Source organism: Ochotona princeps, chromosome 4 (genome assembly GCF_030435755.1).
Source record: "Ochotona princeps isolate mOchPri1 chromosome 4, mOchPri1.hap1, whole genome shotgun sequence".
In the NCBI taxonomy this organism is placed as follows: domain Eukaryota; kingdom Metazoa; phylum Chordata; class Mammalia; order Lagomorpha; family Ochotonidae; genus Ochotona; species Ochotona princeps.
In genome coordinates this window covers 96,242,712-96,268,550 of record NC_080835.1, presented here as the reverse complement: position 1 = coordinate 96,268,550, position 25,839 = coordinate 96,242,712, and the positions used below count along the sequence as shown (strand labels likewise).

The 25,839-nt window shown below is 45.0% G+C and overlaps 1 pseudogene; it reads right to left on the bottom strand.

The window, feature by feature from the left end:
* Positions 1-18,286: 18,286 nt before the first annotated feature.
* Positions 18,287-25,423, bottom strand: LOC101523723 (U2 small nuclear ribonucleoprotein A'-like; annotated as a pseudogene).
* Positions 25,424-25,839: the final 416 nt, after the last annotated feature.

The following is a 25,839-nucleotide window of genomic DNA, read 5'->3' as shown; positions in this document are numbered from 1 at the left end:
ACTGCAGCCACTTTATTTCTATTGCTCATCACCTAAATCCATTTCTTACTACACCAATGATAAGTTCCGTCACTGTTAAGCCACTGAACAATTACTGTGTCCCATTTTTCCCAGTAAAGAAGTTAAGCGTGTCTGTCTTAAATACAAAAACATTAAAATATTAGAATCCCATTATGGGAGTCTATTTTTTTAAATTTTTTTAAAGATTTATTTTATTTTTATTACAAAGTCAGATATACTGAGAGGAGGAGAGATAGAGAGGAAGTGGAGCTGCCGGGATTAGAACCAGCGGCCATATGGGATCAAGGCGAGGACCTTAGCCACTAGGCCACACTGCAGAGCCTGGGGGTCTATTTTCTTGGGCACTTCCTGGAACTTACACCTGCAGCTCTCTGGAGTCCGTAAGGTAGTAACTGAGATGAATTGAATAAAGTTGGTATTTATGAAGATGCAGGCAGGAGTGGCAGAGGAAACAACAATTCTTCACCTTGAGTGTGTCCATACCCACTTCTGCCCTCATGATGACTGAGTATATTTGCCTTCCTTACATTAGCAGGCTTGGCTGTATGACTTGTTGGCCAATTGTATGACGGGTGGAAGTGAGAGCTTGCTGGTTTCAAGGTTAGGGCTCAGGAGGCACTGCATACAGATAGCCTCAAATCTACAATGGCTGTCTTGGTTTGGCAATGTTTTAATTCTACAGTGATATAACTGTTATACTTATTCATTACAGCCTATATTTTGTAATTTGAATTTTGATCTTTTCCCAGGCTGGTGGTATGTAGTGTGATAGTTCTTCCCATACTGTAAAGTGTGTCTCCCAGTTGGCTTTGCAATTATGAGAGGAAACAATCATTTTACAGTTTCCTTTGTACACAGGTATTCAATAAATTACATGAAATAGTCAAGATTTTATTATATTGTAAAATAGGTTTGTGTTAGATCATTTTGAACATACAAGTGTTTTGAGCATGTTTTCTTTAAAGATCTTACATTTGCTGGTTCCCTCCTCAGATGGCTGCTGTGACATAATGGGCAAGGCTGTAGCTTGTGGTACCAGCATCTTATATGGGTGCTGGTTTGAATTCCAGCTGCTCTACTTCTGATGTAGCTCTCTGTTAACATGCCTAGGAAAGCAGTGGAGGATGGCCTAAGTATTCAGACTCCTGCATCCATGAATCCCAGAAAAAACTCCTGGGCCAGATCTGGCTGTTGGTGCCCATTTGCTTGTGAACCAGCGGATGGAAGATCTCTCTCCCTTTACCTTTCTGTATTTATACTCTATCTCTCTTTCTATTACTCTGCCTTCCAAACAAACATATGAAATATATATATTTTAATGAGTAGGTCTCAAGGAGAAACCAGAACATAGTTAGTACACTTTGTGTGTCTGAAAAAAAAAATCTTTGCTTTACTCTCATACCTGTATGACATTTTGGTGAAATGTGGTGTTTGGGTTTGAAATAATTCTCCTTTGAAGTCTGGAGGAATTTCCGTAAAGCCATTGAGAGGTTTGAAGTTCTTCAGAGCTGTGACCCTTTGTGTGAGAACTGCTTTTATCCCTTGAAGGCAAACTTCTTTGTTGTGAAATCTGGGCATTTTTTTTTCCTACTGTGTATCTTGCAGCAAACTGTTTATTCTAGACACTCAGAGGACTCTTTTAATCTGGAAACCTCTGTCCTTCAGTTCTGGAAATGTATCCTATTTTTTTCCCTTGATAATTTATGCTCGTCTCTGTCCTTATTTTTTCTTTCTCTGAATTTCTATTTTTTCTCCTCTCTTACTTCTAACATACTTCCTCAACTTTTCCCTTCAGTCCTTATATCAGTTGCAATTGAGATATGTTTCAGAAGACACAATGTAACATGCATCTCTGCTTCCAAACAAAAGATGGCCTCCCAACAAAAGTGTTGGATGTATTTAGACAATGGCACGATGGACTGTGTGACATTGTCTGTACCAGTACTGCTGGGGCACACTTAAACAGCAGACTGATGGAATTGTCACTCCTTATGAAGTGTGACATTACGGGAAAAAAAAATCAATCAGGGGGCCGAAAATGGGGGGAGGGGAATCCCAGACTATACAGAATTGTATGATAAATTTCAAACATTAGAATAAATAAAAAATATGTTTCACATAATATAAAATTTACCATTTTTGAGGTGCATGCATTGATGGCTTTTAGTGTGTTTGTTATGTTGTGCAACAACCGTTACTATGAAGTGCCATCATGGTGAAAGAGTTCCTGCATCCCCAAGACACTCTGAAACTACCAGCAGGCCCGGCTTCTTCCTACCTGCAACTGCCGTGTAAACCACAACCCCCCTTCTGCCTGCATGGATTTACGGATTCTGGACACTTTACGAAAGAGGAATCATACAATATGTGAGGCTTTATCATCAGCTTACCTCAGTGTCTATAAGGTTCACTCATGTTCTAGCATGTAAGAGCATTTCATGCCTTTTTAAAAAAATTTTATTTATTTTTATTGGAAAGGCAGATTTACAGAGAGAAGGAGAAACAGAAAGATCTTCAATTTGCTGGTTCACTCTCCAAGTGACTGCAATAGCCAGAGCTGAGCCGTTTTAAAGCTAGGAGCCTGGAGCTTCCTCTGATCTCCCATGCAGGTGCAGGGTCCCAAGGCTTTGGGTTGTCCTTACTGCTTTCCCAGGCCACAAGCAGGGAGCTGGATGGGACGTGGGACCGCCGGGGTTAGAACCGGCACCCATATGAGATCCTGGTGCATTCAGGTGAGGATTTAACTGAGCCATTAAACAGGATCCTTTCATTCCTTTTTATATTTGGCTAATATTCCAGAGCATGGGTGGTCCATATTTTATTGATCTATTCATCCATGGAGGAACATTTGGGGTGTTTTCACTTTTGGGCTAATATGTATAAGGATATTGTTATCAGCCATGTATAAGGGGCTGGTGTTGTGGTGCAGCGAGCCAACGCTGCTGGCACCCCATATGAAAGAGTAGATCTGAATGCTTCCTATGTGTGTTGATGTTTTTGATTTCAGTTTCAGTTCTTCCAAATACTTTCTTTTCTCTTGTTGAATTCATTGCTGGCTCATGGTTACACGTGGCATCATTTTACCCAAGAGGCTTTTGTGTTTTCTTTTTGTCACCCATGCGTTGGTTACTCAGTGGTGAGTTTTTTCGTGGTGCTGTAATTTTGTTGTTGTTGTGGCTGTTGTTCTAATTCATACCGATTGTTGGCTTTATTTCATGGCTTCTCAAGTATGGGAATGTATAGTGATGGAGTAATAGAGACTACCATATCCAGATGTGGGGATCCAATGCAATATGCATGCCTGCTTCTAAAACAAAGATGGACTCCCAGTGAAACTGCTGGAAATGTGTAGACAATGGGATGCTGGACTGTCTGACATTGTACCAGCAATGTTGGAGCACACTTAAATAACAGAGTGATAGAATTATGACTCCTTATGAAGGCCTATACTATTGTAGCAACATGGGGAAAGTCCATTGGGGGGGATGGGAGTTTGGGGGCGGGAATCCCAGTCTATATGAAATTGTACCATAAAATTCAAAATAAAAATTTAACAGCAACAACAAAAAGAATAGATTTGGCTTCTCTGTTTCTGCTAACAGCTCTCTGCTAATGTACCTGGGAAAGCAGCCAGGGATGCTCCACGTGCTTGGATTCCTGCTAGCCACATGAGAGATCTGATGGAATTCCTGGTTGCTACCTTCAGCCTGACCTAAGCCTGACGGTAGCAGTCATTTGGGGAGTGAAGCAGAAGATGGAGGATCTGTCTCTCTCTTTCCCCGCTCTGTGTCACTTGTCCTTTCACATCAATAACCAAGCAATAAATAGGTCAAAGGGGAGTCAAGGTCAAGGGGCGTCAAGGTTAATTTCTGCCTTGTCATGGCTCAGAGAGGTTCTTTTTTTTTCTTTTAAAGATTTATTTATTTCATTGGAAAGGCAGATGTACAGAGAGAAGGAGACAGAGAGGAAGCTCTTCCATCCAGTGATTCACCCCCCAAAGTGGCCGCAACAGCTGGTGCTGTGCCGATCCAAAGCCAGGAGCCAGGAACTTCTTTCTGGGTCTACCGCACTGGGCCCCTAAACATATTCCATCTTGGAGAGCTTCACACATGTTCACTTATTAAAGGATTCGAAAAAGAATTTTTTTCAGTTTTTCAGCCTGAATAATACAAAATTTCTGGAATATATCAGACCAGAGGTATCAGACCATGGATCCATGTTTTCCTTCCCTTCTTCCCCTCCTCCTTCTTCTTTTCCCATGGATTTTTTTCCCTAGCATTGAATTTAGGGAATGGTTCTCAATGTATCTAACATGGACATTTGGCTTGACAAGCATCTGGGAATATTTGATCAAATCCTTGCACAGAGGATTTCAAGGTTTCAAAGTAGGAGACCTTGACGCCCCATGACCTTGACGACCCCCTGACCTTGATGCCCCCGACCTTGACGCCCCCTTGACCTTAACGCCTCTCTGACTTTGATGCCCCATGATCCCCGAACTTGACGCCCCTTGACCTTAACTCCCCTTTGACCTTGATGCCCCCTTGACCTTGACGCCCCTTGACCTTGATGCCCCCGACCCCTTGACCTTGACACCCCCTTGACCTCGACGCCCCTCTGACCTTGACGCCCCATGACCTTGACGCCCCCTGAGCTTGGCTACCCTTCCCTTCCCTGTTCCCCCTTCCCCTGACCTTCCCCTTTCCCCTTTCCCTTCCACCTTCCCTTCCCTTCCCCCTTCTTTTCCCCCTTCCCTTCCTTTCTGGAATATGGATGCTTTACTGGTCTTCAGGACTCACAGCCTGAAGAGACAAAGAGTGAGACTGAGGGCGGCAGTGTTCCCGGGGAGCTCGACTCTGGTGACAAGCAGCACGTGTGGCTTCAAGCACCAGAGTCGTGGTTCTGGTGTCCTCCTGGACTCCTCTGTGATCTGGAGGATGGCATCGCCCTACTAGTACCATCTATTAAGTGGAGTTTGGCTTCAACTAGGTGGCACTGCCCTGACAGGATGCTGTGGAAATATACATAACCACGTCAGCGGTTGGACTCACTGCTGGGTGTGGAGTGTGTAGCAGCGACAATGGATGCTAGAGTGTTCAGGGTGTGGGATGGTTTCTCACCGTGAGGGTTGCATGTCTTTCTGATGTTCCTCTGGACATTCACAAAGGATGGGAAAACCCGTTACCAGTGATCTGAGCCTACAACCTAACGCCAAACTGCACAAGCATGAAATCCAATGCCTTGAGCCTCCAGGAATGTAGCTACATTGAGAATCAAGACAAGATGGTGCTTTATGGGTTCAGAACTTTGACACCATCTTGGAAAATTGTTCGCTGCTCAGCAGCTCCAGTTGTCGGGGTTACACACCTGTAGCAGCCTGGCTGCTGGTAGTCACAGCACATGGACTCTGCAGTTGGGCTCCAACATCAAGATACTTCATGATGTCATGCTGAGCGGTGCTACTTGAAGTACCAGTTTTCCACAAAACAAGGAGCTTACACCAGAATGTGTGTTATCTCTCTCTCTCTCTTTTTGTTTTTTAGCAAACTTGCTGAGGAATAACTGACATAAAATAAACTGGGCATATTTTAAAAATAGGTTAGTGTAATATATGTGTATTGCCATCTTTTTTTTTTGAGATTTATTTATTTGTTTGTTTATTTTGGAAGGACAAATTTACAGGGAGAAGGAAACACTAAGATCTTCCAGCTGCTGGCTTATTCCCCAAATGGCCACAATGGCTGGTGCTAAGCCAATCTGAAGCCAGGAGCCAGGAGCTTCTTCCAGGTCTCCCACGTGGGTACAGGGTCCCAAGGCTTTGGGCCATCTTCCACTGCCTTTCCAGGCCATTAGCATGGGGCTGGATGGGAACTGGAGGAGCTGGGACATGAAGTGGTGCCTATATGGGATGCCAGTGCTTGGAGGTGGAGGATTAACAAGTTGAGTCAACATTTTTTTTTTTGAAGGTTCAGGAAATTTATTGCCTCATGAAATAAAGAACATGTTTCTCTCTAGAACATGACATAATCTTCTTTCATCAAGAATGTCTTGCTATTTAAGACAAGCAGCTAAAACTAGTATGCTCAGGGGTGAAAATGATTTTTTATTATGGTATAAGCTTTCATTTAATTTTGTATCTATAATTTTTCTTATATTAGTAGCATATTGATATCTTTATTATTATATGTAAGGAAATCTCTGTTTCATGTAGAAAAGGAAAGCAGACATAACTAACACTGGCTACAAAGAAAAGAACATTGAGACATTAAGTTCTTTTTCCTTTTTTTTTTTTTTTTTTGGAACGTCGGATTCTATGTGTTTGATGATGATCATGGATCAAAGAATGGCCCAAGGCAGGGACAGAACAAGATGGGATCAGGGGCCTTAGTTTGCCCAGAGCATCATCCGCTACTCCACCCAGGGCCTTGATAAGGACAGCTGAGGAATCTGAATCTTGCATAAAATGAGTGCTGGCCAGTTACCACCTTAGGATACCTCTCAACCAGCACACAGCTACAAGCCCCACCTCTGTAGCAGGTCTGGGACACCCTGACAATGAGGCCCTTCCCAAGCATCTGTTTTTGTACCTTTCCAGCTTTGAACTCCCCAAAGCTTGATCCAGCAGGAAGAGCCACTGCTGTCCCATTAAGGTGCTCCCACCTTCCTCCCCCAAGACAGGGATAACTACCTCCTTCCGTTCTTACCTTAGCCAATCCAGGTGTTATACATTGTATCTCACCATGGTTTATGTTTCCCTATGAGGGAAGCCAAATATCTTTTTCATATTTATTGCGCTTGAGTCTTTTCTTTTGCTCATATGTTTTGTTAAATGTTCTGTTTTTTGTTTTCTGATTTTTAAGAAGTTTTTTTTTTTTTTTTGGTAGAGCATGTTTGAAACACCCGTCTTCATTAACTCTCAACATTGTCATATTTAATAATTTTCCTTAAAGAAATATTATACACATTTAAGCTTAAAATCCTTTGTGTTTTCTTCTCTAATCCTGCTCTCTGTTCCTCTCTTGTAATAATCATTGTTATGACTTTGGTGTTTGCCATTCCATGTAAAGTTTTTATACTGAGTAGGAGTTTATACTCCAGATAATAATCCTTTGTTAATTTTATGCTGTTTGAATTGCAAATATCTCCCCTCGTTCTGCAGAGTGCTTTTCATTTTGCTTATGGTGCTTTTTGATATATGAATTTTTAAATTTTAATGCGATCATATTTATCAGATGTTTCTTTTATGGTTTGTGTGTTTGGTGGTGTATTTTTAAAACCCCTTCCTTATTTTTTTCTGCACAGTCTTGGTGAAAGTGCCCTGTCTCCGTGGTGAATGTCTAGGTTCCGTTGAGGAGGAGACTCTGATTTCGGTGTCTTTCCTCTTCTAGTACGTTAATCCTGGTGATTTCTGGTGGGTTAGGGAGACCTGCGTGGTGGGCAGTAGCTGGTTTTCTCTATGCTGTATTAACCATTGTCTCATGTCCTTTCCCCGCTTGTCCTTTTTCTTCATATCCACATTTCTCATTCTTTTGCCCGAATCTTTGGGTTACAGCTCTTTGTTATATATTACTGGCAATTATTAAAAATAGAGGGGATGAATGAACTCATACAAGCAGAAATCCAAGCGATTTGTCCCTGTTATCAGCAAATCATGTCTTTTTAGGCATACCACTATTGCACCTGTTTTGTTGAGATTGGCATATATTGTGCCTTTTACAGATTGAAGGTTTTTGGTGAATCCATGTTGAGTAGGTCTATCAGTGCCACTTCTGTCATAGTTCAGGAGGTAGTTCACATTTTTTAGCAAGAAAATTTTTTTAAAGATTTATTTATTTTTATTGCAAAATCAAATATACACAGAGGAGGAGAGACAGAGAGGAAGATCTTCCACCTGATAATTCACTCCCCAAGTGATCGCAATGGCTGGTGCTGCGCCTATCCGAAGCCAGGAACTCAGATCCTCTTCCGGGTCTCCCACGCGGGTGCAGGGTCCCAAAGCCTTGGGCCATCCTCGACTGCTTTCCCAGGCCACAGGCAGGGAGCTTGGATGGGAAGCAGGGCTGCCGGGATTAGAGCTGGTGCCCATATTGGATCCCAGTGTGTTCAAGGCAAGGACTTGGGCTGCTAGGCCATGCCGCCGGGCCCCGGCAATAAATATTTTAATGTTTGTGTAATTATTGGCAGAGAGAGAGAGAGGGAAAGAGAGATAAGGAAAGAGAGAGAGAGAGAGAGGGAGAGAGAGAGAGAATCTTGCATCTGTTGTTCTACTTCTCCAGTGCCCACAGCAACAGGAGTGAGCAAAGTTGAGAACAGGAGCCAGGAGCTCCGCACTGCTCCCCTAGATGGGTAGCAGGGAGCCAAGTATTTGAGTCATCATTTGCTGCCATCCAGGATGTACATTATCAGAAATTCGGATTGAAGTGGAAGTACTCCAGCATGGAACATGTATGTTCCACGGGGACCTAATCAACTGCACCACAGTAATGGAGTATTTTCAAATAGGGTATGTGCATATTTTAGGTCTATGTTACTGAACACTTAATAGACTGCAGTGGAGTGGAAACATATGTGCTGGAAACCAAATAGTGCTCCATTATGTAATTGTACCATATTTTTTTATCTGCTCATCAGTGTGTGGATACTTCTGTTGTTTCTATTTCTTGGATTTTCTGAATATTGCTGCAATAAATCACTCCGTCTTTTTGACAGAGTGATTTCATTTCCTTTGGATATGTACCCAGTAGGGGGATTGCTGCATCATATGGTAGTTGTGTTTCTCCTTTTTTGAGGAACCTCCATATTTCTACAATGATTTTGCTAATTTACATTCTCATTAGCAGTGTGTGGTTCCTATTTCTTCATAGCCTCACCAGCACTTTTTTTTATTGTTTGTTTTATTGGAAAGTCAGATTTACAGATAGAAAGAGAGACAGAGAGATAAAGACCTTCCATGTACTGGTTCACTCCCCAAGTGGCTGCAGTGGCTGGAGCTGTGCTGATCTGAAGCCAGGAGCCAGGAGTTTCTTGCTAGTCTCCCACACCAGTGCTGGGTCCCAAGGCTTTGGGCCATTATTTTTCTAGGCTGCAAGCAAGGAGTTGGATGGCAAGTGGAGCAGCCAAGATATGAACTGGTGCCCGTATGGGTTGCCAGCACTTGAAGATAGAGGATTGGCTTGTTGAGCCACAGTGCCGACCCCAAGCACTTGTTGCTCTTTTGAAATTTTAAAAAGATTTATTTATTTTTTATTGCAAAATCAGATATATATATATGTGTATGTGTGTGTGTATATATATATATATATATATATATATATATATATATATATATGACAGAGACAGAGAGAGAGGAGGAGAGACAGAGAGGAAGATCTTTCGTCTGATGATTCACACCCCAAGTGACCACAATGTCTGGAGCTGAGTTGATCCAAAGCCAAGAGCCAGGAGCTCTTCCGGGTCTCCCATGTGGGTGCAGAGTCCCAAGGCCTTGTGCTGTCCTTGACCAGTTTCCCTGGCCACAAGCAGGGAGCTGGATGAGGAGCGGGCCTCTTGTTCAATTTCAACTGGCATTCATATGGGATCCTGGTGCATTCAAGGCGAGGACTTTGGGTGCTAGACCACCATGCTGGGCCCTCTTTTAATTTTTTTTATTATTATAGCACATATTACTGGAGTAAGTGAATATATCATTGAGGATTTGATTGCAGTTCCATGAGGATTAGTGATGTTGAGTGTTTGTCATGTACCTGTTAGCTGTTTTTATGTCTTCCCTTGAGAAATGTCTATATAAAGTTACTGCTCGTTTTAAATTAAACCAATTTTTTAGTTCCTTATATACTCTGGTTGTTAACCTCTTTCAGATGTATAACTTAAATGTCTTCAAGTGTTTTAGTAGGAAGCTGTATTGGAAGCATGGGGTAGTCAAGAGTCTAACCAAGCACTCTGAATTGAGATGTGGCATCCCAAGTGATGGCTTACTCTGCTGCACCATCATGAAAACTTCTAGCATCTTTATTCTGTTTCATTGATCTACATGTTTGTTTTCATGCCAATACCATTCTGTTTTGATTACTGTATGTTTGTAATATATTTCAATGTCAAATAGTGTAACACTTCCTAGTTTTTTTTTTTTTTTTAAGATTTTATTATTATTGGAAAGCCAGATATACAGAGAGGAGGAGAGACAGAGAGGAAGATCTTCCATCCGATGTTTCACTCCCCAAGTGAGCCGCAACGGGCCGGTGCATGCCAATCTGAAGCCGGGATCCAGGAACCTCTTCCGGGTCTCCCACGCGGGTGCAGGGTCTCAAAGCCTTGGGCCATCCTCAACTGCTTTCCCAGGCCACAAGCAGGGAGCTGGATGGGAAGTGGAGCTGCCGGGATTAGAACCGGCGCCCATATGGGATCCCGGGGCGTTCAAGGCCAGGACTTTAGCCGCTAGGCCACGCCGCCGGGCCCAACACTTCCTAGTTTTGTTGTTGTTGTTCAATATGGCTTCAGCTATTTGCAATCTTTTGTGATTCCACATTAATTTTAGTAGCATTTTTACAGTGTTGTTGAAAATATCATTGCAATTTTGATAAGGATGATAGTGACTCTGTAAATTGGTCTGGGCAGTATGGATGCTTTAATGGTCTGTGAATACATAAACATGGAATGGTTTTCCATTTCTTTATATTTAATTTCTTTCATCTGTGTTCTGTAGTTTTTATTGTACAGATAATTCATTTCTTTGGTTAAATTTGTTCTTCACAGGGCCAGTGGCGTAGTAGTCTAATCCTCTGCCCAGTGGCATCAGCATCCCACATGGGCACTGGTTTATATCCTGGATGTTCCACTTCTGATTCAGCTCCCTCCTGGTGACCTAGGAAAATGTCAGAGAATGGGCAAGTCCTTGGGATCCTGCGCCCATGTAGGACACCTGGAAGAATCTCCTGGCTCCCTGCTTCGGATCAGCTAGCTCTGGCCATTACGGCCATTTGGGGAGCAAACCAGCAGATGGAAGGCCTTCTCTCTCTTTGTAAAATATATTTTTATTTTTATGTTTAAAATTTAACTTATTTTTGATGATGTTTACATAGTTGATTAGAGCGGGAAGGGTTGAAATAAAGGTAAAGGAGGTAAGACCAATGTTTCCAAATTTTCTTTTTCTTCTTCCTGTGTCTGGTGGAAGTAAGGAGTTAAGGGGAGAAGCTGCACCCAGCCTCCCAACTGCCCCAGTACACGGGGATCAGGAATAACCACCTGCTGTCATCCCAGGGTGCTTGATATGGAACATGCTCCGAGGGTTCTGTTCAAGTGGTTCAATAGTCCTGAAATGGTATGGATTACACTAATCCAAGGATGAGGAAATCCTTCCACGGTCCAATGGCTGACATAGTCCACCTTTGAGTCTCCTTTTGCCCAGATATTTGCTGTCAACACTTGTCTGGGTTAGTTGGCCAAGCTAAGTTGTTCTGCCCTTCTTCCTCTGCTCTGGTACCCAATGTCCTCTTCAGGTCCCAGTGGACTGCCATATTCTTGATGTGCATCTGGGCTTGCTGTCCACTGCTCCATCTAAGACACTGAGGTGACTCAGTTTTGACACAGGCACTCCATGGTCAAATCACAGATCCTGTGATTTTCCCCAAGGTTGGAGTTTTGAGTCCAGCAGTTCAGTTGGGCATTTCCCCAAAGAAACCTCATCAGATATGACCCCAGACCTGATTCTGGTGTTTGCTTATCAATATGAGGTCCCTCTCAGTCTGTCATCCATATCAGGCTAAACACACACTGATAGTTGCAATTGCTGGGTTAGTTCTGTCTCCAACCCCATCTTTTACGTAAACCAATGGATGTTGTGGTCCAGCCCAACCCAGCCCACTACACACTCAGCTCTCGCATACACCACTGGGAACTGTAGCCTTTTTGAAGCGACAGCTAATAACCCCCACTAGGCCCACCCCCAGCCCTGCTTTCTGTGCTTGCCAGCATACTGGTAGCATACTGGTAGCATACTGGTCCAGTCCGTCCCACATCCTGTTCCACTCTTGTACACGTCAATGGGCATTGAAACCTAGTTCAATCCAACCGATCCCACTATCCAGCCCCCCCCCCCACTCATGCCAGCAGGTGCCACTGCCTGTCTAGCCAGTCTCTCCCCCAGCTGTGGTTCTCATGCTCACCAGTGGGAGTTGCAGCCCATCAAACAGATGCCCACAGTTTCCCTACTGGGCTCACTCCCAATCCTGAATCTCACACTCTCCAGGGGGTTCTGCATTCTAGCTTGACAGGTATTGCCCCCATTAGCACTTACCAGCTGATGCTTCATCAAAGCCCAATCAGCCTGCACTTATTCTCGCTCAGGCATGCACCAGTGGATATGGTAACTTAGCCCAGCCTGGGTTTTCCCCAACCCAGTTCACATGTAGGCCAACAGGAGCCCCACAATCCTGCCCCAGTTCCAGTTCTCACGCTCACTAACGGGAGCAGTGACCCGGCAGGGGAGCTCCCCTGCTGGGCTTGCACCCCTGCCCTGGCTCTCAAGTGTGCTGGTGGGTGCTGTGGTCCAGGCTGGCATGGCTTACCTCATCTTGGCCATTTGCCAGCAGGTACTGCAGCCATGGCCTGGTCCAGTCTGCCCCCAGTTCCAGCTCATGGTGGTGAGTGCTGAAGCTTAGCCCAGCCCAGCCAGGCACTAGTCTGGGCCCTAAGGTGAACTACTTGATGTTGCAGGCTGATCCAGTCTGTCCTGTGCCCTGTCCTGGTTCTCAGATCTGTCAGTGAGTGATAGGAACTGGCCAGCTTGGCTTGGTCCAAGACCTGATCCACATGTATGCTGTGTGAAGCATAATCTAGCCTGGTCTGGGCTGTTCCCAGCCTTGGTTCTTATGCCCCATGGGGCTCAGGTCACCTGGTCCAGGTCCTTGGACCCATCTGCATGGTGGGTGCCAAGTTTGTGAACCCCAGGAATGGGGGCTCTGGTGGGGCTCGGGTTGGCTGGCCTGAGTCCTGGGGTCCACCTGCAAGGGGGTGCGGGTTTCATGAGCCCTGGGAGCGGAGGACCTGGCAGGACTCAGGTCATCTGCCCTGGGTCACTCGGCAAAACAGTGGACGCACAGCCTCGTGCACATGGAGAATATGGCAGTCCATTTGGTACTATTTGGCAGAGGAAGAACAAAGCCAATTGGACAACTATCCCAGCCAGTGACAACAGCAAAAATCTTGGTGAATGGAAACTTGAGGTCAGCCATGTCAGCCAATGGACATTGGGAAGGTTGTCTTACCCTTGGCTTGGTGAAATTGACAGCATTTCAGAACTATTCAAACCACTTGTTCAGAACCCTCGAAGCATGCACACACTGGGAGCCTGGGTTGACAGCGGCTGGTGCTTCCCCATTCCTGCGTACCGGCACATTTGCAAGGCTGGGATGGCTTCCTCCTGTATCTCTCACCTGCCTTGAGAGGCAAGAAGAAATAGAATATTTGAAAATAATGATTTCACTCACTTTTACCTAACCCTCGATCCTTCCCACCCTATCAACCATGTACTCACCAAAAATAAAAATTAAATAATAAAAAATTTTAAAGTGTAGTATGAAAAACAAAAAAAAAGAAGTCATTCCTCACCAGCAACATACTCCCTCAGCTGCCCTCCCTCCCACACATCCCCCTGCCCCTTTTCCTGGTCAACCCATCCACACTCCCTGCACCCGGGAGCACGTGGGTTCCCCAGCCCAGCCTTCTGAAGCCCAGTTTTATAGTGGTGTGGTGTGCTGTCCTGGAGCTCTGCTTGCCAGCTAGGCTCCCAAGATCCTAGCGCGTGTGCTGGCTGGGACCTTACCCCTCTGCCCAACCAAGATCTAGGCCCATTCAAAGTTCCCAAGCCTGGTCCACCAGCACACCAGGCCGGCATGCTAACCCAAGGCTCTCCCCTCCCCTCATCCCATCCCACCCAGGACAAAGCACGTGGAAAATCCCCAGGCCTGCTCTGCTTGCCTGGATGTGAGCCCCCAGGTCCCCACATACCCTGATGGGTTCCATTCCCCAGGCCCCCTCAAGCCCGCTGCCTGGGTGCTCTGACACAAAAGGTGGTGGCCAAAATATGCTCTCTTTCTTTTCTTTTCTTTTTTTTTTTTTTTTTTTAATAAAAAAACCCACAAAGCCTTTAAAAGATTGTACTTAAGGTTTTTTGGGGGGTGTATATTGGGAATGGGATGATTTTATTATCTTTCTTTTTGGTTAATTTGCTTTTTATGTATAGTAATACTACAGATTTTTTGCACATCAATTTTTAAAAATATATTTTATTATTCTTATTGGAAAGTCAGATTTACAGAGTGGGGAAACAGAGAGAAAGATTTTCCATCTGCTGATTCACTCCCCAAGTAGCTGCAACACCCAGAGCTAACCTGTTCTGAAGCCATGAGCCAGGAAATTCTACGTGGTCTCCTATATGGGTGCAGGGTCCCAAGACTTTAGAGCATCCTCCATTGCTTTCCCAGACCACAAGCAGGAGCTGGATTGGAAACAAACAGCTGGGACACGAGCTGGCATCCATTTGGGATGCTGGTGTCTATGGGTACAAGATTAGTTTGTTGAGCCACCACATTACCCCTTAAATATCTTTGCCATTGAGCTGATTGTGATTTCTATCCTATTTTCTGTTGATATTATGTATCATGTTTATTATTTTGCTTATGTTGAGCCATCCTTCCATTTGTAGGAGGGAGCCTATTTGAGCAAGATAAATAACCTTTGAATTGTGCCACTGGATTTGGGGTGCAAATATTTTGTTCAAGATTTGTATATCTATGTTCACTAAGATTGTTGGTCTGCAGATTTTTAAAAAAATGTTTTTGGTAACAGGATGATATTGACTTTACAGAATGAGTAATTTAAAAAGAATCGGTATAAATTCTTCTTTAACAATTCAGTAGAACTCAGTGTTGAAGCCAGCTGATTCTGGACTGCTCTTTAATGGGAGACTCGTTACTCACTGTTGGTCTACTTGGTTAGTCCACATATTCACGGTTCAATCTGTATGGGGTGCATGTGTTCAGGAATTTGTCCCTTTCTTCCAGCTTATCAAATGTGTTGTTAGCTAATCTTCATAATTAATCATTTTTGTATTTCTGTGATGTAAATTATCATGTCACCTTTTTGTCTCTGATTTTATCTGTTTAGATCCTCTTTTTGTTATTTACTCTAGCTAAGTGTTCATTGGTTCATCTTTTCAAAGAGCCAGCTCTTCCTTTCATTGATTTCTTTGATACATGAACTTTTTGAATTTTTCTTGATTCCAGCTTGATTTATTTCTTCTCTGAGTCTTACGATTTCATTCCTTCTAGTAAGTTTAGGTTTTATTTGTTCTTGTTCTTCTAGTTCCTTAAGATAGAACAAGAAGTTATTAATCTGAGATATTTCTACTTTTTTGAAATCAAGCATTGATTGGCATAAATTTTCCTTTTTGTTCAATTTGTGCTGTATCTCATAGGTATTGTTGTGTTTCTATCTCCATTTGTTTCAAGAAATTAAAAAATATCCACCTTGATGTATTGGCTGTTCTGGAGGAAGTTTTTTTTTCTTTTTTTCTTTTTAAAATTTTTATTGGAAAAGCAGATATACAGAGAGGAGAGACAGAGAGGAAGATCTTCCGTCGGATGATTCACTCCCCAAGTGACCGCAACGGCTGGAGCCGAGCCAATCCGAAGCCAGGAGGCTCTTCTGGGTCTTCCACGTGGGTGCAGGGTCCCAAAGCTTTGGGTCGTCCTCTACTGCTTTCCCAGGCCACAGGCAGGGAGCTGGTTGGGAAGTGGGGCTGCCGGGGATCCCGGGACATGCAAGGCGAGGGAGGACCTTAACCACTACGCCATCGCGCTGGGCCCATGGAAGAAGTTTTTAATGTCCACCTATTTATGCAGTACTCCACAGCTTTTTATTATTCATTCCCAGTTTTATTGGATTGTGGTCAGAGAAGGTATTCAGTAAGATTTTTGTTTTTAAGGGCCTGGCGCAGTAGCCTAGTGGCCAAAATCCTCACCTTGCATGGGCCAGGATCCCATGGGTGCCGGTGCGTGTCTTGGTTGCTCCACTCCCCTGCCTGTGACCTGGGAAAGCATTTGAAGACAGCCCAAAGCCTTGAGACTCTGCGCCTGCATGGGAGACCCGGAGGAAGCTCCTGGCTTCAGATTGGCCCATCTTGGGCCATTGCAGCTACTTGGGGAGTGAACCAGTGGATGGAAAATCTTCCTCTCTGTCTCTCCTCTGACTTTCCAATAAAAACAAATATAAGTAACTCTGAAATTTTTTTAACAATATATTGAGACTTCTTTTATGACTTAGCATGTGCTTTACCCTGGAGATTGTTCCACACTCTGTTGAGGAAAATGCATGTGCATTTGTAGCTATTGAATGAGATATGCAATAGCTATCTCCAATTCACCTGCTTGAAGGTGCAGCTGACTTCTGTTCTTCCTTTGCTGGTTTTCTGTGTGGGTGATAGTTTCTTTTCTGAAAGCTGACTCTTGAAATTCCCTACCATCACTGTACTGGAATTTCTCTTCCTCTGTGTCTGTTAATATTGATTTAATGTATTTTTTTCCATTTTTTATTATATTTTTGACAATCTCTACATAGTTAATTGGGGTAAAAAGGTTCAAGGGCTACAAGAAAGTGGGTAAGACTATTATTTCCATATTGTTTCCTTCATGTATCTGAGGTAAAGGGGGATATTGAGGGAGAAGCCCCACCCAGTCTCCCACCCACCCCAGGTCCCTGATGTGGGGCATGCTCTGAGATTCTTGCTCAAGTGGTTTTGATAGTTCAACAGTTATGAATCGCTGCCAGTCTTGCCACTCCAAGCACAATGAGGTCATCGAAGAATCCTCTGAATGACATAGTCTGTCTTAGTGAGTCTCCATTTGCCCAGTTTTCCCTGCCAACATATAGCTGAGGTGGTTGATTGACTTGTTCTGTCTTCTGTCTTTTCTTGGTTAGGGTTCTGAGTCCGGCATTTCGATTGGGGAGATCCCCAAAGAAACTTTGTCTGAGGTGTTCTCAGACCAGATTCTTGTGTGTACTAGAAAGTACAGAGCCTGGCACAGTCCATCGCCACGATCAGCTGGTGGTTGCAATTGCTGGGTTGGATCTGTTTTCAGTCCCGACTTCCACTGCAACCGATGGGTATTGCAGTCCAGCCTGGTTCTGCCCAGCACATACTCGGCCCTCACAAAAACCAGTGGGAGCTGCAGCCTAGTCAGAGTGACCCACAATAACCCCTACCAGGCCCGCCTCCTACCCTGGTTCCCGTGCTTGTCAGTTTGTGTAGCAGACTAGTCCAGTCTATCCCACACCCCATTCAGCTCTCTAGTATTGATTTAATGTATTTAGATGCTCTGATATTGGGTGTAACTTCGTTTTGCTGGATTGAGTCCTTTATTGTTACACAATCACCTTGCTTGTCTCCTGTTTTTTTTTTTTTTTCTTTTTGGTTTTTTTTTTTGTGTGTGTGGTTTTTTTTTTGGTATAGCTTTTGGCTTAAATTTTATTTGTTTGATACTAGTTTGGCTCTTCCCACCTTCTTTTGGGTTCTGTATCATTCTGTTCTTTCCCTGTCATTCTGTGTGTTTCCTTAGAAGCAGCATAGAGTTGGTTTTTAAAAACATCACATTATACCTTACTGAAATTTCTTTTTTTATTATTATTTTATTGGGTTTAAAAACAAGATGGAAAAGAGAAATGTCTCTGTTTGCTGATTCAGTACCCTAAATGCCTGCAGCAGCTGAGGTTGGGCTGGGCTGGAACCAGGAGTTTATGTGAGTTGCAGGGACCCAGGTGCCTGAGCCATCACCTGTTGTCCCTCAAGGTGTGCATTAGCAGGAAGCTGGGGTGGAAGCAGAGGTGAGAATCCCAGGGACCCCGATGAGAGGTGTGGATATCCCCAGTTGATGCTTTAGCTGGCTGTCACCACCCCTGCCCTGAACCCCAGGGTTCTTGATGCTTGTTGGCACATGACAAAGCTGAGCGTCCTGCAGGGGCTGAGGAACCCAAACATGTGCTGGGACCCCCAAAGTCACAAGGCCGGTTAACAGCCAGAGCCCACAGCCTGCCCAGACCAGCATGGCACAGGGGTAGGCCCCAAACTCACAGTGTTTTGTTTTGTTTTGTTTTGTTTTGTTTTGTTTTGTTTCAGCAAAGTGAGTGGCCTTTATTTGTGTGATTTGTAGAAGCCTGACATTTGCATTTCAAAATTTACATTGTAGAGTGATTAGCAAGAATTGTAAGCCCTTCAACAGTGTGGACAGGTTGTGCTCAGCTGACACAACAAAGTTATTATTCCAAGTACATAGAGCAGAGCAAGACCTGGTCCAGGAGAGACGCTCGTTGTCGTCCATTCGCCATGCTGCCCCGGATCGTTTGTGACCGTGTCTGCTTGCATCTCTTCCTCACCACGATCAGCAGGCCCCGGTGTGTGTGCTCCACTGGGTGTCTGGCTGGACTCCAGCAGCCACTGAGCCGTTCCACTTCAACCAGGGTCAAGGCATTTGCTACAGCATTCTTCGCTGCTCTGACACCCCCTGGAGAGGGCCCACCTTGCTTTTTGGCAGTTGGCAAGCTAGCTCCTAGCTGAAAAGCTTGGCTTCTCCTGGCCCTGTCCTTTGCTAGCTGTGTACTCCATTTGCCCCTGAACATTTCCTCAATTCCCTGATGCTCTGTTAGCTTCACTTTCTGGAAATCCAATGCTATGATCTGTGGAACACTGTAAATGACACACGGTTCTGTAATGCTTCTCATTTGTTAGGGCATTTCTTAGGATACTTAGGTAGGTCAGATGTCCGAGAGAGGCCGCAGGGTCCAGGTCACCCAGTTCCACAAGACTATTGTTGATGAAAATGGGTTCATCAGGGCACAGCCTGTGGAGTCTGTCGTTCACTAACTAAGCACGTTTCCAGTCTTTTCAAGAAAGGAAAGCCAACCAGTTTCCTGGCCTCATTGTCAGAACAATCAATAGTGTCAAGCTGGTCTAAAGTCGCATGTAGGCTTTCAATGACAGGAATGTTGTATCCACGAAGGTCCAGCTCACTGTCCCGCCGGCTGCCGGATCAGCTCAAGCCTCAGCCTCACCCTGCTGGCACCCCGCCTGCTGCCCCTGGCAGCTTTGACCTGTCTGCTGCTGAGATGTGAATTCACAGCCAGGGGCTGCTGCAAGCAACCCTAGGTGATGATGGCTGCAGCGTAAATCCAATTTGCTGGTGCCAGGGTACTCTGCTTACATGGGACTGGGCATGTGCAGAAAGGCTGTGCCTGCTGGCCCCGGTCTGGAGATAGGACCATGAAGATCTGCCCAAGGTTGGTTTTACCAGCCTGTCACTGAGCACCAATACAAAGTCTGGTGGTTTCTTGCTGTGCGCGTAACGTTGGAAGCTGGAGACTGGTGTAGCTCTCTGCTAGAGGTGAGTGCTCCCTCAGCCTCCTGAGAAGAGTCCGAAATCCTGGCCTGCAAGTGCAGGCCTGGAGGCAGAGAGGGTGAAGCCCTGCTGACCACTGGGGGTTATCTTGGTGGGCTTGTTACTGGGTTTAAATTCTAAGGACTGGCCTAATGCATCCTTTTTTCCCCAGTGGGAGTTGAAGTGTTTTTTTCCAGGCTGTGCTACTTGCAGCTGGGGGAAAGGTGACGTGGGCGACTCCTTCCTTCCTGCTTTCTTTTCTTATTGTTATACACTAAATTCATGCTCAGTTCATCCCTAGATCTTATAAAGATGACGTGGAGGGGCTGACACTATGGTGTAGAGGGTTAAGCTGCTGCCTGCAGCGCTGGCATCCCTTACTGGTATCAGTTGGAATCTCCCACTGCTCCACTTCTGATCCAGCTCCTTGCAAATGTGCCTGGGAAGGTACCAGAAGAGGATCCAAATGCTTGGACCCTTGTACCTTTGTGGAAGATCTGGAATAAGCTCCTGGCTCCTGGTTTGTTTTTCTTCCTTTCTGACTTATTTATTTTTATTTGGAAAGTCAGATTTACAGAGAGAAGGGGAGACAGAGAGAACAATCTTCCATCTACTAGCTCACTCCCCAAGTGACTGCAATGGCCAGAGCCAGGAGCCAGGAGCTTCTTCCAGGTCTCCTATGAGGGTGTAGGGTCTCAAGGCTTTGGGCAATCCTCGGCTGCTTTCCCAGGCCACAAGCAAGGGGCTGGAAGGGAAGTGGAGCAACTAGGATACAAACTGGCACCCATATGAAATCCCAGCACACATAAAGTGAGAACTTTAGCCACTAGGCTACTGCACTGGACCTCTGGCTCCTGATTTCATTCTGCCTCAGCTCTAACCTTTGCAGCCATTTGGAGAGTGAACTAACAGTTGGAAGATCTCTCTCTCTCCCTGTCTGTCATTTCTTCCCTCCTTCAAATAAATAAACTAAATCTTAAAAAAGTGACCTGGTGCATGAACTAGGCATGTTCATAAATTGTCTTCAAAAATTGTCCAAACTGGAGCCCATGCAGGTGCAGGGTCCCAAGGCTTTGGGCAGTCCTCCATTGCTTTCTCTGGCCATAAGCTGGGAGCTAGATGGGAAACAGAGCAGCCAGGACTTGAACCAGTGCTCACATGGGATCCCAGGACATACAAAACAAGGATTTAGCCACTGAGTCATTGTGCCAGGCCCCAGAAGTCCGAGTTTTATAACACACCTTTAAAAAATATCCCCCACCCAAGAGATCTGCATGTGAGAAAGTAGTGCCTGATTTCTGTATTTCATACCCCATAACTATCCCCCCATTTCATGTAACAAAGGTGGAACAGTAGGAACCGTCAACCCAGCCTGGCTTTTCCCTGATCTAGCTCACATGAGGCCCACAGGTGTTATAGCTCTGCCCGGTCTGGTCTAGGCTAGGTTGACGGCTCCTACTGCTGCAAGCATAAATCAGAGTGGGTGTGGGTTGGTTTGGCTTTGCTGCAGCATCAGCTGGCAGATGCTGGCACTGGGGGCTAATTCTGTTAAGTTAAGCTGTAGAACCGCCTGGAGAGTGCATGATCTGGAAGTGGACTCAGGAGGGAAATAGTGGGCACCTCCCTCTTGAGTTACCACTCTGGTTGGAGAGCATGAAAACCAGATTGGGGCAGGCATGCCTGGACAGAACGGCACCCACCAGCATGTGTGTGGGCTGGATAGTGGGGCTGGTTGGGTTGAACTAGGCTTTGATGCCCCTTTACATGTATGAGAGCTGAATGGGATGTGGGACAGACTGGACCAGTAGTTTGTACATACTGGCAAGCACGGGAACCAGGGCAGGGGCTGGGACTGGTGGGGGTTATTGTGGGTCCCTCCGACAAGGCTGCAGCTCCCATTGGTTTGTGTAAAGGCCAAGTGTGTGTTGGGCAGAATTAGGCTGGACTGCAACACTCATTGGTTCGTGTGGAAGACAGTTATGGGAACAGAAATGACCCAACAATTGCAACCACCAGCATGTGCATAAGCTGATTCGGGCGACAGACTGTGCGTGACCCTGTACTGGCAAGCACACACAAGAATCAGGTCTGGGGTCACCTTAGACGAAGTTGCTTTGGGGATCCCTCCAGCTGAACTGTTGATCTCAGAACTCCAACCATGAAGAGAAGTGCAGGTTCCATGGTCTGACCATGGAGTGCGTGTGTCAAAGCTGAGCCTCCTTAGAGGCTCAGAGGGAACAGTAGACAACAAATCCAAGTGCACATGGAGGATACACAGTCTATTGGATCCTGCAGAGGATACCTGGTACCACAACAGGACGGAGGACAGAACAAATCAATATCTACCCCAGCCAAGTGTTGAAAATCTGGGCTAACAGAGACTCTAAAGTAGACTGTGTCAGCCAGTGGATTCTGGAGAGATTTCATCGTATTTGGAATGATGAGATTGGCAGCAATTCAGAACTGTTGGACTACCAAAACCACTTGAGCAGGACCCTCAGAGCATGCCCCACGTCAGGGACCTGGGATGAGTGGGAGACTGGCTGGGACTTCTCCCTTTATTTTCCCCTTACCCCAGATCTAGAATAATAATAATAATAATCATGTGGAAACAATGGTCTTACCCACTTTCCTGTAACCCTTGACTCTTTGTGCCCTAATCAACTATGTAAAGATTATCGAAATAAAATTAAAAAAAAGATGGAATAATTCTATAGTGGAAACCTCAAAGTGTGGAATCTGCCAAAACATCTTGAAAGGTTAGAAACCTCAAGTTGTTTTGAGGTACAGAGAGAAAAGGTTGTGTGGATTTTGAGAAATGACTGATTTGCTGGAGGACATTAGCAGGAGGATGACATGTTTAGAGGGAGCATGACGAGAATTCTGTGTGTTAGCTTTCATGACTGGTAACTGCAACACCTGAGAGAGATGTCTTGGGAAGACAAAAGTTGACTTTGATTTACAGCTCAGAAGTTCACAGTTCAAGGTCAAGTGGCCCCTTCTGGCATCAGCTGGAGGCTGGGAGTGGCAGGATGCGGAGAAACCATCACACAGTGAAAGAGAAGGAGAGACTGGAGGCACACTCAGCTTATATAACCAACACTCTTGGCAACTGCCTTCTGAGGTTGAGTTCTCAGTGATCTGAAGACCTCCCACCTCTCAGATGCCATAATCAAATCAAGTCTCCACCCTACATCCATCAATCATCAACTTTGGAGTTTAAACATCTCCTTGAGTTTAGGCAGACAAGCCAGGTTTAATTCCTGAGAATCAAAAATCTTAGATCCTGAGTTCATCTTGGATTCACAAAGACGGCTTGACTGAGCGCCACGTTGACTGCAGTGGAATGGAGAGCACCTTCCTCCAGATTCTCCTGATTCTATGTCTTTTTTTTTTTGAAAGATTTATTTATTTTTATTGGAAAGGCGGATATACAGAGAGGAGGAGAGACAGAGAGGAAGATCTTCCATCCGTTGGATGATTCACTCCCCAAGTGACTGCACGGCCAGTACTTGCCAATCCAGAGCCAGGAACCAGGGGTTCTTACGGATCTCCCACACGGGTGCAGGGTCCCAAAGCTTTGGGTTGTCCTCGACTGCTTTCCCAGGCCACAAGCAGGGAGCTGGATGGGAAGCAGGGCCGCCGGGATTAGAACCAGCGCCTGTATGGGATCCCGGTGCGTTCAAGGCAAGGACTTTAACCACTACACTATCACGCCGGGCCCTGACTCTATGTTCTTTAAAAATGATTGATGGATAGTCATGAGAAAAGGTACAGTATTCAAAAGAGAAATTCATGTTGACAAATTCTCACACTTCAGCTTCCCACAGAGAAAAATGATGCATATATACTATATGTACATATACATAAAAAATTTCAAATTCTCTCCTTCACATGATTTTCCACTTTGTCCTAGACTCTGAAGCGCTTTCATTTGGCCATTTGCATGCCAGACTCCAAGGAGTATCAATAGCAGTGTAATTTATATAGCCGATTGCCCCAAAAGTCTACATTCATCTGTCTTGTTAATGCCTCATACGCTATTTCTTTTGCTTTTTGACAGCTTTGGTTTTGACAAAGAATTTAATCAGTGCAGTGTACTGAAGAGCCGTGTGGTGAGTATACTGTGGTTTTTACTCACTAATAGAAGTAACTTTGACAAAAGGCTGTGTTTCCTCAGATGCCTCTCCCTTTGTATAAGATTGTAGGAGTGATTCACTCTTTCCTCCATACAGGAAAGACATTGTACAATGGACAACATCGAAAGTCTCTATATACCAGAGGGAAGCAGGGGTCAACATTAGATTCTGATGTTCAGAAAGCTAGGAGAAAACTGGAGGGCAAAGATGGTGCCTGGAGGTGGTGCGTTTTAGCTAGGAAGGCTTCTGGGAAGTGCGCATTGAGTTTTGTTTGTTGAAGGAATGAAGCAATGTTGGCAGAAAAGCATTCCAGAGAGAAAAGAAGATGCGCACAACCCTTGAGAGGCAGGAGGATGCCTGAGTGTCCGATGAGGAGCTTTGAGGACAGAGTAGCTTGAGCCCGTAGAGCAGGTCAGGTGAGGTAAGAGGTAATAGGAGGTAAGATCTGCATAATTCTGCAGACTGTTATCAAATGTTGGCTCTTACTTCCAATGAATTGAGAAACCATTGGGGATTTAAGCAGAGGAGTGACAATGATGTGCTATGAATTATAATAGGATGCTCAGGTTGCTGTGTCGAAAGGAGAAAAGGGTGTGTGATGGTTAATTTGATATGTCAATTTGAGTAAAAGAATGTCCAGTTAGCTGAAAGAGTGTTTTCCCCCCCTAGATGCTTGTGGAAGGGATTAGCATCTAAATCAGCATCCTGAGTGAAGAGTGAGACCGATGGATTGCATAAAACACAAAGGTGGAGGCAGGGCAAATTCTGTTTTGGACACCCTTACCCTGTTCTCAGACACTGGAGTGACTGGTTCTCAGGCCTCTGGGACTCCAGATCTTAGACTAGCGACATCCGTGTTGTCTGGTCTTAGCTTTGGACTGCAAGTTGCACCTTTGGGTCCCCTAGCTCTGATTTCAGACTGAATTGCACCATTGGCTTTGCTGGTGCTCCCGCTTGCAGATGGCATGTTGTGGCAATTCTTGGCTTCCCTGCTTGCACAAGCCAATTTTTTTTATAATAAATCCCCTGTTACATCTATATCTATATGCTAGAATCTGGGAAGTGACCAACTGAGACGGGCATCACAGGTGGTAAAAGAATTCACCAGAGCAGCCAGGTAGAAAGAATAGAATTTGGTTTATTGAACTTGTTGTAAAGGAGCAGTGGGCAGACAGGGCAGCTGGAAGCAGACTACAGTTGCTATACTTTGCAATGGGAGCAGCTGTCAAGCAGGACAGCCAGAGGCTTGCCACTGCAACATGGATTGTAAGGCCAGTGTGTACAATTGTAACCGCAGCAACTTCTTCTTCTTTTTTTTTTTTTTAAGATTTATCTATTTTTATTGGAAAGGCAGATTTACAGAGAGAAGGAGATACAGAAAGATCCTCTATCCACTGGTTCACTCCCCAAGTGGCTTTAATGGCCAGAGCTGAGCTAATCTGAAGGCAGGGGCCAGGAGCTTCTTCCAGGTCTCTTATGCGGGTGCAGGGTCCCAAGGCTTTGGGCCGTCCTCCAATGCTTTCCCAGGCCACAAGCAGGGAGCTGGATGGGAAGTGGGGCTGCAGGAATTAAAACCAGTGCCCTTGTGAGATCCCAGTATGTGCAAGGTGAGGATTTAGCTGCTTAGCCATTGCATTGGGCCTGACAGCAGCCACTTCTTAGGGTGAGTTTTCCCATGGTCCAACCAAGTAATCTGCATTCTTGGGAACAACTGGTAATCCTGCACCATCCTAAGCTTGGGGATTTTCCCAGTATGCTGCATGTTTTGGGCCACCTTGCACATTCTCACCATGACGGTTTGATGATGAAAAATTTTTGCATTTTCATGAACATTCCCATCTTTCATGACTGCTTCATGGTGGACATATGCATTGTGTTGAATCTGCTTAAGCTTATTAGGGGTTTAGGATGTCCTGAAGCCTTGGTTTCAGGGATTCAGTCAGTGGTAGAACCTCAGAGAAGAGGAGGTGATTTGCTGTGGAAATGTATGCTCACGTTTACCAGAGGACTTTAGGTGGTTTGGTCTGGAGGAATTTGATGTTGATATCTTTGTTGCATTACTACTTGAAAATGTATTTTTGTATTTTGGAGAAGATAAACTGAGATTGCCTGTTTAAAAGAGAAGACCCAAGAATTAGGGCAAGAAGGAGAGAAGTTAGAGGGATCAACAGGGACAGGAGGGGAAACAGAAACCAAGTTTTCCAACTGGTGAGATGAGAAACCAAGCCTGGGGTTTCCAAATTCCTTCTAATCTC